This window comes from Canis aureus, chromosome 31 (assembly GCF_053574225.1).
Source record: "Canis aureus isolate CA01 chromosome 31, VMU_Caureus_v.1.0, whole genome shotgun sequence".
NCBI lineage: Eukaryota > Metazoa > Chordata > Mammalia > Carnivora > Canidae > Canis > Canis aureus.
The window spans coordinates 26937934-26953780 of NC_135641.1; the positions used below are offsets into that span (position 1 = coordinate 26937934).

General features: G+C 39.4%; 1 protein-coding gene across 1 annotated transcript in view; it reads left to right on the forward strand.

The window, feature by feature from the left end:
• The first annotated feature begins 10611 nt into the window (after window positions 1-10611).
• Window positions 10612-15847, forward strand: part of CLDN16 (claudin 16) — a 73900-nt gene continuing 68664 nt past the window's right edge. The window contains exon 1 of the mRNA XM_077880079.1: window positions 10612-10917. The gene's annotated coding sequence lies outside the window, so the exon portion shown is untranslated. The remainder of the gene's footprint in view (window positions 10918-15847) is intronic.

Here is a 15847-nt window from a genome sequence, read left to right on the forward strand (position 1 = left end):
ATTAATAGATGCTGTGGGCACCAGACATCCAGGTCCAAGATTCTAAGAGCTTACATGTATGGACTCATGAATGGATGAGTGAGTCAAGGCATTAATAGCGCCTTAAGAGTAGGGTGGGATAAATGAGGGAAACTTGGTGAATATCAATCAGGAAACTTGGGGTTCTCTCCCTAGCATAGCCACCTTACTCACCTGTGCAATTTCTCTGGATTTAAGTTTTTCATGTGGAAAAAAGAGACCAGATAAAACTCTCTCTAAGGTGCCTTCCAACCCTTAAAATTTTCCTTTATGAATTAAGGTGGAAGGGAAGATAAAACTCTAAGACGGTACAACATTAAGCAATGCAGGATTGCTTCATATTCAAAATAAAGCACAACAGTCGGTACAAATTAAACAGAGGTGATTTAATCAGAGATAGCAGAGCGTGTCTTCATTTTTGTTACTGATAAGATGCATTAAGACTGAGGAAGTAGGGAAATTGGGTAAAAATAGTCAACCAGAGTCTGGGAACTGTGATTGCATCAGCTCTGCTTTATTAAGAACCAAGATTAGAAGGAGCAATGGCAAAGGAACGAACAGTTGTATTTCCAGTTGGGCTAGACTGACATTAATTATTAGTCTGAAACATCTGTAAACATCTTTTCATTTTTTTGCTTTATTTTAAGCAGGTGTTTTGAAAAGCAGATGGATATTGTTGCCATGAGGAGAGTTATAATTCTGTCAAAGGCTATCAGATGTTACCCAAACACACTTTTGTACTCATCAAAGTTCATAAATAACTGAGACTCTCTATGCTAGAGGCATTAACATGTATGTTACATGTTATGCAAGTGCTCACTGAAAAATCATCCTAAGGAATGAGGTAAAGGCATTTTTTTCCATAAAATTCTACAAGGAGAAGCTTTTTGACTGAAATACATCCTGGGTTTGAGAACTCTGAAGATCCACAAATTTCAGATCAAGGTATTTTAATCATTTTGTCTAAAGGGATGTTTATTCTAAAGATCAATCAGATTATTAGAATTCATTGAGCCAATGATGGTCTAAATTTATTAAATTAACAGTGTTGAGTACCTTAAAACACTCTAACTGAAGTGTATCCTTACTCAAAGACTATAGATAAAATTACACATACTATCAACTGGAAAATTTCCCTTATAAGGATTGAAAACTAATTAGATAAAGCTATTATATAATAATCACCTGTATCCACACTTCTTTCTTTATGTATAATCTATCATCTGTCTGTGAAGTTCTGTGACATACTGTGCATCCCATTGAACATGCCACACTTCTTAAAATCCCATTATAATTTGCAATTCTTCCTCTTATTCTAAAAAAGAAAAAGAAGCTCCCTCTCCTGGAGCTGATATGGTTTCTCATTGTCTATTACAGTCACTCAACCATTTATTCATCTTTCATATTTTTCAAGGACCTGTTATTTCCCAGGCACTAGAAATATAATGATGAAAGGCTCCTATCCCAGTGTGGATGACAGGCACTTGGCCATACCATTATAATGTGATATGGTAAATTCTATGAAAAATGTAGGTAAAAGGTTATGGAAACGGAGTGGAGGGGCATCTAAAACCTGATACAGGAGGAAGAAGAAAGAATTGGCATTAAAAAGATGGTACTTAAAACTGAATATTGATGGATATGAATAAATCATTCATTCTTTCTTGCATTCATTCACTTATTGCAGCTCTGTCTCAAACAGTGAAAAAAAAAAAGCCACCCTTGTCCTCAAGCAATTCAAAATCGACCCATGAAATAGATTTATAAGAACTACAGTATAACATGACTGCTGTTAGGATAAAGTTACATGTGTGAGTTTGGCACAGTAGGGGTAGGGCAAGAGGTGTACTGAGATTGGGAAGCAGAACATCAGGAAAGAATAAAACTGTTTCAGAAATAGAAGTCAGGTGGTGTCTGGGTGGTGGCTCAGGCAGTTGAGCATCTGCCTTTAGCTCCAGTTATGATCCCAGGGTTCTCGGATCAAGCCAAGTGGGGCTCCCTACTCTGCCAGGAGCCTGTTTCTCCCTCTTCCTAGCCTCTTCCCCCTGCTTATGCTCTCTCTGTCAAATAAATAGATAAAAATCTTTAAAAAAGAGAAATTTCCTTCTTTAATAAAGAAGAAAGAAGAAGGAAAGAAAAGAAAGAAAGAAAGAAAGAAAGAAAGAAAGAAAGAAAGAAAGAAGAAAGAAAGAAAGAAAGAAAGAAAGAAAGAAAGAAAGAAGAAAGAAAGAAAGAAAAAAGAAAGAAAGAAAGAAAGAAAGAAAGAAAGAAAGAAAGAAAGAAAGAAAGAAAGACAAGGAAAAGAGAAAAAAATACAAGTCAAGGCATATGCTATATTAGATAGGGAGGCAGGAAATAGCTTCAAGGCAGGCGAGAAAGAGACCCTGTGAAGATCCCACCATGCTGAGGATTTAGGGCTTTATCTGTTAGGTTACGTGGAAATCCTGAATGATTTTATGTATAAGCACCTTTTCTGTGGGCTACTATACATCCACTCTGTAATCATCTCCACTTTGCTCTGTGTCCCAGGAGGTCAATCCTTATAGTTGCATCAGTGGACTTTCTTGGCCTCCGGCTTTGACCAGCAGCTTTAGGAAATCAGAGAGATGGAGGGGAGTGGCAGCAGTGTGGCAGCTGCTATTAATGCCCTGCCCCATCTTCTTGATCCGGATGGTACACTCATCCCCCAGATGCTGCAGGTGTTGGCTGCCAGCATTATATTTTAGCAGCAATGAGGAGAGGCCTTGGATAGTGAGGGCTGTTTTATTAAGAGATGCCTAGGAAGTTATGCAACCCTCTACTTCAGCAGTGGCTGGTAACCAGTGGTTGGCTGAAGCAAGGATCTTGACAGCCCAACATCCTTGGATCTGGGTAGCGCAACCTCTGTAAACAACCAAGACTGCAGAGCCCTTAGTGGATTCAGGCTGAGGTTGAATCTCTCCTCAAACTACACCCTTGTCTAGTTTCTGCCTTTGCCTTAACCTGTTTCCCTTGCCCCTTTAAAGGTTTTTCCTGAGAGCACTTCCTAAATAAATCATTTGCATAAGATTCTGGGCCTCAGACTCTGCTTCCAGGGAGCATAAATTAAGATAATTGGTACCAGAAACTGTCTTGTAGAGCAAACTCTAGAATTTTAATTTTGGAGTTGGATCATACGCTAGCCGGGTGGCGGTAAAGACTCTGTCCCTTGTGATAAGTGAAGTGTTGATAGTTCCTTGGATGTTGTGGCAGTACAATTACTGAGATGATGGAGATACATTAGCTTTTATAATGGCTCTGGCATTTGAGAGATACAGGAAAAGAATATAATTAAAAATGTGGAATTGAGTGGCAATTGATGGGTGCCCACTGCACATTCAGAAGAAAAAATAAGTAGTCATCGATTTAAAACTAACTGTGAAGGCCAGAGGTCCTCTTTGGCAGATTCTTTTTTTAAAAAAAATTAACTAATTAATTAATTTATTTATTTATGATAGACATAGAGAGAGAGAGGCAAAGACACAGGAGGAGGGAGAAGCAGGCTCCATGCCGGGAGCCCAACGTGGGACTCGATCCCGGGACCCTCAGGATCGCGCCCTGGGCCACAGGCAGGCGCTAAACCGCTGAGCCACCCAGGGATCCCCTCTTTGGCAGATTCTTATCACTATACCTGGAGGGCATACTGAGCTGGTGAACAGACACAGGACCTAATGTGACGATGGGAGAACTTCATAGAAGCTGAGTTCACAGCCTAGGTAAGACTCTGGATGCCATGATAGGACAAGTGTGCTTCAGAGAGTGGGAGAGATAAACCATTCAAAAATTAAGTGACTTGTCACATCTGTGACACTTTTAGGGGACAACTCCTCCAAGGTAAAAATTATTGCAACTTATCCATCCTACCACTTAAAAAGAAGCAAAGTGCAGCATATGCCACGCTTGGGAATATATCATTGAATGATGTAATAAGTGATGTGGAAAGCTGCCAGTTTTCAGTGGAAGCCCTAGGCAAGAAAGGGCACACCCAGTCCTATTACTTGGTCTATGATCCAGAAGATCCTATAATAGTGTAAGAGTTGTCGGTAGGAGATAAAGATGTATGTGGAGTCACTGGCAAGACCCAACAGAAGAGTTTCAAAGCCAGTAAGTGAGATTCTAGAACAAGATTATGCCATCCGCAGTAGAGAACAGCATTCAAAATGCAGCTGTTGAGCATGGCATATCAGTCAGGGTTCTTCAGGGAAACAGAACCAATAATACATAAAACCCATTTATGAGAAGGCACCTGGGTGGCTCAGGCAGTTGGGCATCTGCCTTCCACTCAGGTCGTGATCTCAGTCTCCTGGGATTGAGCCCCAAGTAGGGCTCCCTGCTCAGTGGGGAGTCTGCTTCTCCCTCCTCCTGCACTTGTTCTCTCTCTCTCTCAAGTAAATAAAATCTTTTAAAAAAGTTATTTATTAGTAAAATATATGAATTTTATTTATATTTATAAAGGGAATTGGCTCATACAATTATGGAGGGAGAGAAATCCTATGATCTGCCAACTATAAGCTGGAGACCCAGAAAATCTGGTGGTATAACTCATTCCAAGTCCAGTGGCTAGAGAACCAGGAGCACCAATGTCCTAGGTGCATTGAACAAATTCACCCTTCCTTTGCGTTTTTGTTCTATGTAGGCCCTTAATGTTTTGGATGATGCCCACATCCATTGGTGAGAGAGATCTCCTTTCCTCAGTTTACTGATCAAATGCTAATTTCTTCCAGAGGCACCCTCACAGACATACCCATAAATAATATTTTACCAGCTATCTGGGCATCCCTTAAATTAGTCAAATTGACATATAAAATTATTCATCACAGGTCTACCTCTTGTCAACTTGGCATTTGTATGCATGTTCTTGAAGTATATTTAATCTCCAAATAAAAACATTAAGAAGGTCATAATTCCACCTTACATGATATAACTATTCTGTATATAACTGAAAATGCCCAATCCCTTCTCCAGAAGAGATGGTGAAGTCCTTGAGTGATGTATACTCTTCTCCTCACATCCCATAACTGAAATATTATAAAATAAAATTAACAATACTTAAATACTGATGTAAAGTCAATAAATTCTATGTTATATAACAGGGAAATATGAGACGAAAGAAAACAAGGATATTTGCTTAATATGTGTATATATACAGAGAAACTTATTCATAAAAAAATTAGGAGGATACTCTCATGATAGTTCTATGCCTTATTTCTGATGCTGAGCATGTGGTCATAACTGGTATTTATAACACCCTTCTTCTACCACCCATTCTGTATTCCCTTTGCCTTCAATGAACACCTCAGGTGGTCATGGTTCTTTACCTGGCAGGGTGACCCAAACCTTCATTCCTGAAGAGTCTGGGCTGTTAATAGTCCTACCTGGAATGACTTGTAATTTTCTATTGACCTTAATCACAAGGCATGGTAATGATAAGAGATGCCCTACAGAATCTCCTGTATTCCAGGCATACTCTTCCTTACTTCCATTGTGGAGTAGTGGTCCAATTTCTCCTTGGTAGTAGGGATCACAGGGATATTAAATATTGGCCAAAGGACATCAAGTAACCATGACACCAGGGCTGCTCATTGTGAACTGGTAGCTGTCTGGCTGACCAACACATACATTTTAGCAGCTCTAAAAAATTATTCTTAAAATGGAAGGATTGCACCTTGGATAAGCCTTAAGCAGATCCAAAGGGCATAAGTAAGCTGGACAAACAAGTGCCCCACACTTTCATGTCACCTAACACAGTCTCAACAGATACCAGTCATACAGCTCACAAATGTGACCTGTTGGGTGAATTCTCACTAGAAGAAGAACACATCCTTAGATGATTCTGCTTTGTATTTTAATGTGGGCCCCAAATCCACTGCTGTTACAATATAACCTTACTCATGGACAGCTGTGAAAGATAGTAGTAATAAGGAAAAAGTAGGTGGAGTTTTGTTCAGTATTATCCAATTTTGTTGAGCAACACATGTCTCAAAGTAAACATAACATAGATTTATGGACAGTGGTGAATGCCTTGGCTCATTTGCTGGAGATATGTAGGGAGAAAAACTGGCATATTCAGGACATGGAGGTACAGGGAAGAAGAATGCAAATAGACATATGGGAATAGGCACAAAGTGGGAGGAATTTACCAGCATATGTTAACACAGTTCAGAGAGCATCCACTATTGAAGAGACATAAAACCACAAGGTACAGAGGATGACTGGTCTGATAGATTATAAATCAACCTCTGTGCTTACTCAAAGGACTCATGAATGGAGTAGTCATGGTGACAGTGATGGGGATTATCTATAGACCCAATAGCATGGACTCCATTTTCTCATGGAAGCTGATCCAGCTCGTGCCATAGCTAAACATTGAACCTATCCAGAAACAAATTCTGATTCTGAGTCCTTGATATGATACCATCCTTTGAGGGAATCGAGTGGACACTTGAAGGCAAGCTTATAATACTGGACCCTTCTCACCCCATCAAGGGTAGTAACTTGTGAACAAAGTGACACCTAGTCTGAGTATGTATTTACCTTATCTGTCAGCAATATCCCAGTCAGAACCACACGCAAGAGCTCACGGAGTGGTCTACTGGATCGGATTCCACATAATATCACCTCAGACCAAGACATCCTCTTTATTGCAAAGGGGGTGTGGTAGTGGGAACATGGCAAAAGAATCCTCCTGGTACTTCCATATAGTCAATGATTTAGAGGCTGCTGACTTGACAGAGGATGGAGATGCCCATTTTAAGGTATAGCTTTCAGGACCAGCTTAGAGATGATACCCTGTATTAAGGCCACTAGTCCTCAGAAAGGACTACATTTGTCCTAAACCAAGGCCATTACATGGTACTGTGTCCCAAAGAGATAGAATACATGAGTTCAGAAATGAAGAGATGGAGGAAGGCATGACCCCAATTAGCCATCATTCCAGGGCTTACCTGAAAGAATTTGTATTTCCTGTCTCTTCTACTTTAGATCCTATAGATCTAGAGATTCTTTTTCTAAGAGAAGGGGTTCTTCTACTCAGAGACATGCCAGGAGTGCCACTCAACTTAGTTATGGTTGATATCTAATCACTTCAAGCTCTTCAAATAGACCAACAAGCAAAACAAGGAGTTAGTATACTCACACAATTGTATACACTGGGGTATTTGAATACACACTGGGGTATCTTAACCCGATTATCCTAAGGAGGTAGGGTTGCTGCTACTTAACAAGAGGAATATGTTGGGTGCTAAGGTGAACTACAGGATATCTCTTGGTACTTCCAGGATGAACTTTAATTATAAAGGAAAGTGCACCAATCACGGTAAAGGAATGGTAGCCAGGGTATCAACGCTCAGGGGTGAGAGTCTGAGTCATCTCACCAAACAAGGTACCTTAGGCCATCTGATGTTCTAGGTGGGAATAAGAGGAATTTAGAAGGGGAGGAGAAGGAAATGATGAGTATCACTTACAAACTTGAAACTAATACCGGCAAAGGAGGCAGTAATTCATCCTGCTAATGCTCCTCTTCCAAGTTTCCCTAGAACTTGAGACCAACCCAAACTATGAAGAGGCTGAGAAGAGATGGGAAATGCTAATTGTGAGAAGCACATGTATCTGAGAAGTACAAGTGATGGGCTGTAGCAAAAGCTATGGGACCTCTCCCGATGCCCTTTTGCTGAGCCAGTGCACTCACACCCCAGTGGCTGCAGGTTTTAGCTGAACTGCTCAAACTGGCCTGTTACTCTGGGGAATTGCCCCAGGAAGCTGCCACACCCAGCGATTTCTGAGAAGTTAAATGGTCTCCTCCCCCTTGGGTCAACCAATAGCTAATGTCTGACTAATGCACACATCAATGCAGCCCTCCTCTTTTGGGCAGGAACACCTCTGGCTACAATCTGTTCTACGTACAGCCTCCTGTGGGATTAGAGTGAGCCTAACTCGTCCTGAAATCGGATTTTTGACAAGCTCTGCCTTTAGCCTTCTCTCCCTCTTCTTACTCCCTCCCAGATTTCAACTGAGTACTCCCTCATAAATCACTTGCGCGGACTCTGTCTTACCTCTACTTCTAGGCTACCAGATTTGATGGCTGTGCTGATGGCTCGTCCCTCTACTAAGGACCACAGTTTCCTCTGGCTGTCATTTCCCGTAGCTGCAGCCTCTTGCTGGAGTTTAATAAAAGGCTTTTTCCCCTTTTCCAGTAGGATATGCCTCATGCTGGTGGCTTTTTTCCTGTTGATAGTCCTGGGGTCTTTCCCATTCCCTCAGTCTTGTTCACCTCTTTGCAAACAGTCCCTTCATTTAATTCTTCTCAATTCCCCCATTTCTGTGACATTAATTTCTTGTCGCAATCCTGACAAATAAGATGGGGACAAGCAGGGAGTCATCTGATCAGGTTTATGTTGGAAAGGTCCATCTGGCAGCAGTATGGAGGAGAGATTGTTAAAAAAAAAAAAAAAAGCAGTTTATAGGTTATTGTAATAATCCAGAATGTAATTGAAAGTGTTCAAACTTCAGTATTCATGGAGATAGCATTTTGAGGGTATGTTTGAGAGACAGCAAGGCAGTAAAATTGGTTTAGAGATGAAAATGTCCTAACACTGAGAGAACTAAAACCACATATGTTGTCTTATGAATTCGGTAAATAATAACTGTGTTCTTACAGATAAATTTACTCTTATCCTCTAGGAGCTTGTGGTCTTAATGGAATATCATGCCTGTTCTGATAGTTATTATACAAGGCAAAACAAAATGAATATTATACTAGAGTTCTAGGCAAGAGACTGTGAAAGCGCATAAAAAGGGATAGCCATCGTTCTAAGGTTATAAAGTACAAAATTGCCTAACTTCTATAGCTAAACACATCTTCAAAGAAATTGTTACATTACCCAAACAAATCTGAGTAACTCCTTAAAATTACCTCAAAAGCCGTACGTGGATATTTAGCATTCATCTCCCAGAGGCTGTTTAATTATCTTAATCACCATCACTACTGGTGTTAAAAGAATTACAAAGAACTTGCTATTAAATATTATTTGAACAGTCGTTGGCATTTGATGAGTTTAATGTGTATATAATTGCTAACTCTAAATTTTTATATAAGTATAGTGGAGTAATGAATATAGGCTATGTATGTAGACTTCATAATTACACATGCCATATATTTTATTACATATTATGTATTCTGTATATGTGAAAATATAAAATATATTAAAATTATATGTTGAAATTGCATATGAATATGTCATCTTAGCCCAAGTATTTATTTTGGCAAAATAAAGAATTAAATGACTAGGTTATCTTTTGCTCCTCTAGAAATGAGTAATAAGCAAAAATATGAAAATGTAAACAAATACCTGAAGATTTCAGAAAACAGGGTGGCTCTAAGGTATGGTGGGTATGAGGATAAATGTCTAAAGAGAGGGTTGTAGGATAGCTAACTAAGCTATGAAAGCCTTATTGTCTATGCTAGAAATGTCATTGGAACTTAGTGGCTGATTGAATATAGCAGAGAATCTAGGTTTCTGTGAGTTTTCCAGTTTGGTTGACTGATTGGATATAATTCAACTTACCCAGAATTGTAAGTAGAGTAAATAGGAAGAGGAAGATTGGCTTTTGCTGAGAAAAGAATATAGGAAAAATAGGCAGAATTGTAGGTCACAGGAAAAGTTAACCCAATGCCAGTGTCGACCCTGGAATTTGTGGATTTATTTGGTGGGTAAAGGAATCTAAGGACATCCCTCCTTGCCCAGGCACACACACCTGCTGTTATCCAGGTGAAACCGCACTGTCAGTTCCAGTCTCTTGTTCTCCTACCCACTCTGCAGGCACCCAGGGTGGATACTACTAGAAAACAGGTCCTTTGCAAATTCTCTGTTCCTTCTGTGGTGTATCTCAATTTAGGAAATTTCTCTTCTTCTCTTCTTCCTGAGATTACATACTCATTGCACTGCAGGAATTTAATTTCTCCTCCCTTAGTTACACATTCTCTCACTGCACTTAAGGAATTCCAGTTACTTCCTATCATTTTTTAATCACCCTATTTGGCAAATCTTTTGAACATACTCTCATCTCATCACTATTCCTGTCCTCTGAAAACAAATCTAGCATTCTCCCCAAGTCCATTCCCTCAGTTCTGTTCTCTCTCATTCATTTATTTTTTAAATGTCCTGTCCCTGTCTCTCTTTAATGAAAGCAGCAGAATGCCTTGGAAGAACTCTTTGGAAGGGAAAAAGAATTCTGGTTCTGGTTTTGCCAATGGTGGCTGTTCAGCTTTGGGCAAATATTTTATCTCTCTGGGCTTCTGGTTACTCATTTGTGAACTATAGGAAGAGGCTGAAATAAATGCACATTAGCAACTTTCCTATCTGTAAAGTTCTAGGACACTTAGTTCACCCTAGGTGTTCTGATAGTGGATCCATCTATTCATCCTTTATGGATCATGATTTTATGTTTGTTATTATATTTGTGGCACTGTATTTAAATAACCTCATTCATTTATTTAGGTAATACATATTTATTAAGATAGTGCTGACTATATGCCAGGTACTGGCTCAGCTCAAAGAGCAGGACAATCGTGGCCAGTCCTTTTAGAGCTTACTGTATAACTAGGACTACAAATGAACATTCACAAGTGTGATGAAGGTAGCAGAAGATACAAGTAGAGGGTACTCAGGGATGCAAGACAGAGGAGTGTCTCCTCATCAGGGAAGCCTTCCTTAAAGAACTTTAGACAGAGTCCCAAAGGAGAGGATCCTGGGAAGGGAAACGAAGAATACTCCAGACAAGGAATAACATCTTAGAATGCCTGGAGACGAGAGAGAATAAGGATTTGAAAGAAAGTCTGGATAGCTGGAGAAGAAAGAATATAGAAGCAAGAAGGAAATAGAGGTAGGTACGTGGTTAGATTTTGTTCAGGGCATTCTGAATGACCTTAAAGTTTTGGACTCTATCCTGTGAGCAACAAAGAGCCTTTGCAAAGTTTTAAGTAGAGAGAGTCCCTGCTTATATCTACATTTTTAAGAGTTTCAATGTAGATTCATAATGATAATATAAATAAAATAATTTTTACTGCATGCTTACTATAGGCACAGCTGTAAATTATCTAACTTAATTCTCAAAATGACCATATTAGTTTCCTAGGGCTGCTGCAATGAATTGTCACAAAATGAATGGTTTAGAATAACAGAAATTTATTCTTTCACAGTTCCAGAGGCTAGAAGTCTGAGAACAGGATATTGACAAAGTCATGCTCTGTTTGCAGAATCTAGGGGAGAACCCTTCTTTGCTTCTTCCTAGCTTTCGGTGGTGGCTGACAATTCTTGGTATTCCTTCACTTGTAGATTCACTAATCTCTGCCTTCATCTTCACATGGCCCTCTCTCATGTGTCTCACATCTTCTTCCCTCTGTCCCTTTGCGTCTAAATTTCACTCTTTGTTGGGACACCTGGGTGTCTCAGTCTGTTAAACCTCTGACTCTTGGTTTCAGCTCAGGTCGTGGTCTCAAGGTCAAGGAATAGAGTCTTGAGCCAGGCATCAGGCTCAGTGGGGTAGTTTGCTTCTCCCCCACCCATTTGCCTCTCCCCTCACTTTTTGTCTCTCTCTCTCTCTCTCTCTCAAATAAATAAATAAATATTTTATAAATAAACAAATTTCCCTCGTTATCAGATGCACACTAATCTAGTGTGACCTGATCTTGATTACATCTGCCAAAACTATTTCCAAATGATCCCATTCTGCAATTCTGAATCCATATGAATTTATTTTTATCTAAGCTACCACAGCAACTGTGAAAGGTTAACCCAATTTGGGACACCAGGAAACCGAGGCACTGTGAAGTTAAGAAATATGTATAAGGTCACAAAGTCAATATGTGACCAAGGTGGGTGGGCAAGGAGATCCCAGTAAGGAAACTATTGCAAAGTGTTGGGGGTGATAGTAGTGAGACTGGAAATGTGGATCATTCTGATAAATATTTTTATTAGATTTATTTAACTATTTGAGAGAGAGTGAGAAAAAAAGCCTGAGCAGGTTGGTGGGTGGGGGGGAGAGGAGGAGGTGGAGAGCTTAATTTAGGACTAGATCCCATGACCCTGAGATCATGACCTAAGCCAAAGTCAAGGGTTGGTTGCTTAACCAATGGAGCCACTCAGGCACATCATGATAATTATTTTTAAATTAGAATGAATAATATATGTTAAAGGTTTGATGTGAGGAGTAAATAAGAGGAAGGAGTAAAGAAAAACTACAAGTTGCTGACATGAGCAACTGAATGGAATTTCTATCATTTACAAACCAGAGAGAGCACCGGCCAAAGGGTAGGTTTGGAGAGAAAAACGGATAGATTCAGGGTTGTCAATGTTGAGTGTGGTACCCATGGGGCATCTGATTGTAGATGGATATAACCATCTAGAGTCCAAGAGAAAGATTTGGGCTAGATCATCAAAAAAATAGAATCATTCCTTCATCACTTATCAAATATTTATGAGTATCTAACAAGTGTAGTCACCATTATAGACAGCAAGGACACAGCTAGGACAAAAGACAAAGTTCCTGCTCTCATGGAAATGTCATTCTTAATGGGGGAGACAGACAATAAACAGCAAAAGTAAATAAGACAATTTCAAATAGAAATCAGTGAAGTGTAGACAATAAAAACAAGTAATACAAAGATTTATGATTGGTACAGTTTACTTTCTTCAATTTAAATGATTAAAGTTGGTTTCTCGGGCAGCACTGGTGGCTCAGTGGTTTAGCACCACCTTCAGCCCAGGGCCTGATCCTGGAGACCCGGGATCGAGTCCCATGTTGGGCTCCCTGCATGGAGCCTGCTTCTCCCTCTGCCTGTGTCTCTGCCTCTATCTCTCTCTCTCTCTCTCTCTGTGTGTGTCTCATGAATGAATAAATAAAATCTTTAAAAAAAGTAGGTTTCTCTGAGGAGGTAATGTACAGGAGCTGACTTCATGGGCCTAAGTGTACAAAAACCCAGAAGCAAAAATGTTTTTGTAGTTTGTGAGGAACAGAAAGAAAGTCAGCATGGTTGAAGCATAGGGTATCAAAGGAGTGAGGGAGGATAATGGAGATGAGGCCAATACATCAAGGTCTGTAGGAATTCTTAAAATTGTGTGTGTGTATGTGTGCCCGTGTGTGTGTGTGTGTGTGTGTATGTGTGTATCTTTGGGAATAACATAAAGCCATGAGAATGGGGACACTAACAGAGAGAGGGGAGAGAAAGCAGACTGAGGCCAAAGAAAGGCTTACCATTATATGTCTCATGAAGAAGAGGCAGTCAGACCATAAAATAGGAAATAATATACCTTCATGTCTACTTCCCCTATTAAATTGAAAGTGCCCACAAAGTGCCAAAAAGTGTCTTGTACAAAATTATATCTATAAATATTCAACATATTAATTTCAGATAGATGAAAGATAATAGTAGAACAAAGACAAGATAGGACCCCCATTTGTGGTATTTTTCATCAATAGTATAAAGTTCTTCTTTTTTTTTCCTGAGTTTACATCCTTGGCTATGTGACTTTACTGGTTTTTGCATGAAAGTAATATAGTACGAATTCCCAACCCTTGAATTTCATAGGGTTTGTTTAACTGTGTGGCTAGCATTGGCCAGTGGCATGAGGTAAACTAAGAGTGTGCCAGTTCTGAGTGTGAATGTGAATGTGTGTCTCTTCTTAGACTCTTCCATATCTGCCATCATCTGAGAAAGACATGTCCCAGCTAGACCCAGGAAGAAGGAAAAAGAAATACATAGAGCACAGCTGCTCTATTATGATGCCCCATCAAGCCCATCCCAGAGCAAAGGACCCTGGCTAAGCTGCAGGTATACAAATGAGTCCAGCCCTGTCAACTCACAGGCATAGTAGTTAGAAAACAAAGGTTTGGTGTTAAAACTGTTCAGTTGTAGGATGGTTTGATACACTGCAATAGCTACTGATTCACCAGTATTTGAAGTGGTGACCTGGTTGGACAAGCTATAGGATAATGAGGTACTGATCGGTGAGTCAGGGAAGGGCATGGAAAAAGCAGTTAGTCATCTCCAACATCCACAATATTTCATAGAAGTCCTAAGAGTCCAGTAGAAATATCTGCAGAGTTGGTTTAGAAAGGAACATACTTTTGAGAAATGATTCATCTTATTCCCTGTATGAAGCCTGCTAAATTAACCCAAGGTCTAGGGTAAAATGATTAAGCTTTTCTACATGAGGGCAGTGCTTGGTGTTTACGAATCATCATTTATGATGACAAATAAACTGAATTATAGATGTTGGATTACATTATTAAATTACTTACCTTCTTAAAGATATTGGAAACAATTTACTCAATGTTAAAAAAGAAAAATGGCAAAGCCTATTTCTAAAAGCAACCCAGAATTGTTAATTCCAATTTTAAATGTTGAAAAAAGTAGTAGAAAATTGAGAGACCCATTCAATGGTCATGAAAAATATAATAAGCCTAATAGTAAAGGAGATGGTGTCTGGAGTCAGAGATATACCAGATTGAATTTCAGCTTCTCTGCTTACTTAGCTGTGGCCACCATGAGAACACACCTCCTGAAATTACAGGGAGCATAGCTTACTAATGGCTCTGGCTACTGGATTGAAATCCTTTCTCATGTTTGGGTTGAAGCCATGCCTTCCATGGGCTGCTCAGGCCAATGACTGAGAATGGCAAACATACTTGGCTAACCCTTTCTCTTTTGTCAATCACTTTGGCTCAAGGGCTCTCAACAATTTTGCCAAAACTTCCTTAAACTTCAGGCAAGCTAGGATGAACCCCTAGTCAACCCCTACTCACCCAACCCCTACTCCCACCTCATCACCTCCTTCATTCTGAGTCTAACTTGTATTATGGTCTGCCTCCTTCATCTCCCTCAGTATTTTCTTCCACACAAACATTTTCTCTAGTAAATATTTTGCACATTTAATAGCATCTTGGCAGCCACTTCTTAAAGACCCCAGAATAACGCTCTGGCCTCCCTGAGTCTCAATCTCCTCACTTGTAAAAGAGAACCTATTCCATAGTATTATAATAAGGTTTAAAGGAACCAATAAGTTTAAAACAAAATTGTACACTGATAGGCTTTTATAAAGGTTGAATTAACTAATGCAACCTTTCATTATTCATGTTATTATTATTATTACTCCTTAAGGGGTGGTTATTATTTCTTGAGTCAGAAACATGAAACACATTAGCACATCTTGGGCTGAGGACTACTAGGAAGAAATAGATATAAAATAAATGAAAAATGGAAACAAGCTATATGTACAATCAACACAAATATAAAAGTTAAAAAAAATCATCAAGGCCTCAGGCTATTTTATCTAATGGCCATCTAAAGTGAAAGATGGTATTCGATCCCAGGGCGAAGTAACCTGGCTTTGGTGTTACAGAGCCACTGGAGATTCAATGCTCTTTGATTATGGAAAAATTCAAGAGCACTCAGGTTAAACCGGGCTATCTTCTCCCAAATATAAATCAGCGTGTCAGGGAGAGGTCTCGCAAATGCAGCAAAATATTTTTCTTGGCTTGAATTATCCCGATAATTACCTACATTCTGTATTTTGCTTAGGTTGAGAGCACACAGGTAATTAATGATCTTCATTTGACAGTGATTACAATTTGGGATCATGATTTACTTAACATTATTTGTCTGAAACTGAAAATGGAGGGCAACTGAAGGAGTGAGGTTTTTTTCCTCAAAGAAAATAACTTAATAAAACTTAATAAAAAAGTTCAGGATCACTTCTTTCTATGTCAAACGTAATTAAATATGTTTAAAGAATAAGAAAGGATTACCAAGGGA